Source organism: Suncus etruscus, chromosome X, assembly GCF_024139225.1.
Source record: "Suncus etruscus isolate mSunEtr1 chromosome X, mSunEtr1.pri.cur, whole genome shotgun sequence".
Taxonomy (NCBI): Eukaryota; Metazoa; Chordata; class Mammalia; order Eulipotyphla; family Soricidae; genus Suncus; species Suncus etruscus.
Genome location: NC_064868.1, coordinates 87,402,314 through 87,406,671, shown reverse-complemented (window position 1 = coordinate 87,406,671; position 4,358 = coordinate 87,402,314).

The following is a 4,358-nucleotide window of genomic DNA, read 5'->3' as shown; positions in this document are numbered from 1 at the left end:
AGTGCTATGGGGTTTCTCCACCCTTGGGGTATATTGTCACGGGATTAACTATAGACTCCGTTCAGGCTCATGTACTCTACCAGTGGTGCTTTCGTGGTGTTTGGAAGACTTCTGCTCCATCCTGGGTGATGAAATAAGACCTCTGTATCTAGAGATCTCAGTATCTGCACAGGTCCAGGAGTGGGACTTATGATGAAGACTTTCTTTGTGGTTCTAGAAGTTCTGTTCCCTCAGTGTCATTTTAATCCGTCTTCTGTGGTTGGTGGTCTTGGTCTTTGCACTGATCCTAGGATGGAACCTAGGATAGCGTCTTTCATTGTGTTTCCAGAAGACCCATTCCATTGCGATTGTCTCCACCAGACATTTGGAATGGGAATCATTGTTATTGTGCTGGTCATAGTTCAAACCCTAGACTAGGACTTTTTTATTGGTCTCAAGATATATATAGTCCAGTCATGGTTCTAGCAGCCAGTCATCTGTAAATCACGATCTTGGCTTTTGGACCGACTAAAGGGTGACAAGTTTTCTGATTTTGTTTTATCGTTAGTTGGTGAGGTAGGATAACCTGTTCTTAGGTCAAGTTGTTCCCATTTTCTTTGTTGTCAGGATATCATATTAGAGCTGGCACTTGTTGATGGACCAGCGGTATTAAGGATGTCCAGGATGGGATTTGTTTCCTGTAGCTGTTGTGAAGAACTGTGTCAATTCTATGTCTGGGATCCAGGGTTCAAGGCTGGACGGATGGTGTCTAATCACCTGAGGTCTAAGTTGGGTCTGCGTGACATATTTTCAAGGTAGGAGATATTCCTGTATTGTAAACAAGTATGAGTTTTTATCTCTAGTAGATAAGAGCTCTTTTTTATATGTAAGATTTCCCCCTTTTTTTAGTGTTCCTTTGCAGGGAGAAATGGTGCTACTTTATATTGTCGGTGCATTTGGGGCTGGACAGAGAAGAAAACAGAAACAGGTCACACATCCAAACAAGATAAAATTAGGAATAAAAGTATATGTGCTCACATATGTATATGTAGAACAAACATTTAAAAAAATGAATTAACAAAATAATTAAAGGAACCATGTGATGCATGAGACTACCTTACTTTTGGGGAAAAGCAGGTAAAGAGGTGGTGCAATACCGGTCTTATACTTATATTTGAAGTATAGGTTTCCCCATTGTCTTTTGGGATTTTCTTGTGGTGTGTGGGTTCCAAGTCACCTTTCCATCACTCCCCCTGACCTTCTTGAGATTGGCAAAGAACTTGCGGCCGGGAGGTCTTGTAGGAGTTCTTGCATTGGGGATACTTTTAGAGCTAAGTCCGGTTTCAAGTAACAGTCCACGGTAGGGGGATTTTGTAGGGAGGGCCATGAAGCATGAGTCTACAGAGGAGTTGGTTGCCTTTTCTTGTGGGGGCAAGGTGTGGGTTTGACTGGGTGTCCCTTCACTTGGGTGATGGGTACTGGTTCATTGGGTAGGAGGTCAGTTTTGATGCCTAATGGATTAAGAACTAAGGGTGAAGAGTTTTAATACAGTGGGAGGTCTGGTTGGGATTGAGGGGTGAAGGGATAGTTAGATTTCCAAATGGGGGAAAGGGGAAAGTATATGGAAGGGGTAGGAAAGAAGAAAAGAGAAAATACATTAGAAAGAAAAGGAGAAGAGAAAAGAAAAAGAAAGGAGAAGAAAAGAAAAGAAAAGTAAAAGAAAAAAGTAGTGAGAAGAAAGGAGATAATAGCAAGGAAATGCTAGTTTGCTTGAATGTGTTCGATGAGTAGGGCCTGTAGTATAAGTCTGTACATCACAGTTGCTGCTTCGGTGGTCTGACTGGTCACATGCTTCAAATTCTAAAAGAAGGTATAACCTAGAGATAAAGTGTATGTTAAAGAGTTTTCTCGGGACATTCTCGTAGTGCAAGCTGTGTATGGTATCTCGTGTGAGTGAGCACCAAGATGCCATCTTAGTTTGTCCACCTTTTGTATCCAAGAACGCCTCTGGACAGAAAAGCTGAGAGGTTATTTTAAATATAGTAAGATAAAGGCATTAAAACATATTGTTATGGGATGTTTCCTTTGGAATTAGTGATTTCCCATGGTATACTTTACCTGTGATCCTGTATAAGATCCATAAGGGATTATTATGGGTCTTTGTAGTAGAAAGCTGATTACATACCTGTTCTCTCTATGTTGCTCTTTCTACTGTTGCTGGTTTCTTTGTGGTATAATGTGTGTTCAAGAGTTTGTGTTGTTCCTTTTTCATGTATTTTGGGCACTGCTCCCGAGTATACATTGAGTATTACTGTGTTTGGAGTTTCTATCCTGTTATACCCTGTTATTTAATTGTTGAGTATTAGTTGTATATAAGCTGTATGCTCTAGGTGCTTCAGAATAGCGCTATCATTCTGTGTTTATCTTTTGTCTTCTGGCTTACTTCGTTTAACATAATATGATCTAGGTCCATCCATGTTGCTGCAAAGGCTGTGATTGTATCATTTCTGACTGCCATGTAGTATTCCATTGTGTATAAATACCACATCTTAATGATCCATTCATCTGTTGTTGGACATCTCGGTTGGTTCCAAGACTTGGCTATTATACTGAGTGCTGTGATAAATAGTGGGGTGCACACGTATTTTGGAGCGAATGGCCTTCCAACTTGGGGGTATATACCTAGAAGAGCAATTGCTGGGTCAAATGGGAGCTCAATTCTGAGTTCTTTGAGCACTCTCCAGACTGTTCTCCATAGGTGTTGGACTAGGGGGCATTCCCACCAGCAGTGGATGAGTGTGCCTTTCATACCACATCCTCGCCAACAGAGGTTGTTCCCATTATTTTTGATGTGAGCCATCCTCACTGGTGTAAGGTGGTATCTCATTGTTGTCTTGATTTGGATCTCCCTGATGATGAGTGAAGGTGAGCATGTATTCTATTCATGTGTTTGTTGGCCATCCTTCTGTCTTCCTCTGAGAAGTGTCTATTCATTTATTCTCATTTTTTATGGCTTTGTTTGGTTTTGGGGGGCTCAGCTTTCTGAGTGCTTTGTATGTTCTAGATATCAGTCCTTTATCTGATATGTCAAGTGAAAAGATTTTTCCCATTCTGTTAACTGTCTTCTTCTGTTAAGTAGGGTTTCGTTTGCCATGCAGAAGCTTTTTAGTTTGATGTAATCCCATTTCTTTATGTTTGACGCTAAAGCACTTGCCATTGGTGCTCCATCTTCGAAGACCTTTTTGATATATAGGTCTTCGAGTGTTCTGCCTATTTTATTCTCAATAAACTTTATAGATTCGGGTCTGATTTAGAGGTCTTTGATCCATTTTGAGTTGACTTTTGTATAAGGAGTGAGGTATGGGTCAATTTTCACTTTCGTACATGTGGTTTTCCAGTTGTACCAACTCCATTTGTTGAATAGACTTTCTTTGTTCCATTTCAAGTTCTTGCCTCTTTTATCAAATATTAGTTGGCTGTATATCTGGGGATTTATGTCTGGGAATTCTGTTCTGACCCACTGGTCTGAGGTCCTATCTCTGTTCCAGTACCATGCTGTTTTGATCACTATGGCTTTATAGTATAGTTTCAATTTAGGTAGGGAGATGCCACTCAGCTTCTTGTTTTTCAGTATGTGTTTGGCTATCCTGGGTCTTTTCTGGTTCCAGGTGAATTTTGTGAATGATTGTTCTAATTTTTTAAAGAATGTCGTCTGAATTTGGATAGGGATTGCATTAAATATATATAGTAGTTTGGAGAGGATAGTCATTTTGACTATGTTAATTCTACCTATTCATGAGCATGGGATGTTCTTCCATTTCTTTAGATCCTCTTCAATTTCTTTCTGAAGTGTTTTGAATTTTCCCTGGTATAGGTCTTTCACTTCCCTTGTAAGGCTGATTTCTAGTTACCTGATATTTTTTGATACTATTATAAATGGAATTGTATTTTTAATATCTCTCTCCTCGACTTTGTTGTTTGTGTAGAAACGCTACTGTCTTTTGTGTATTGAATTTGTATCCAGCCACTTGCAGCAATAGATTTTTTATTCCTTATCCTTTTGGTTAAGCACACAGCAGGGGTCAGGCACCACCCCCTTTTCATAGGCAGAGAGAGTACCTTGGCTTCTGTGGATTCTCTAGGAGATAGTTGTTGCTGGGTCTTTCTTGGCCTCCTCAGCAGAATTTCACGGGACAGTAGAGCAAGCAGAAGGAAGCAACAAGACATTTTTCAGTCCTTCTCTTTGTTAAGTACACAACAGTCATAGGCACCACATACACCCCTTCACAGGCAATGAAATTTCCTGGCTGCTTGGAGTCTCTAGGAGCTAGTGTTCGCTGGTCTTCCTTGACCCTCTCAGCAGAATTTTAGGGAACAGA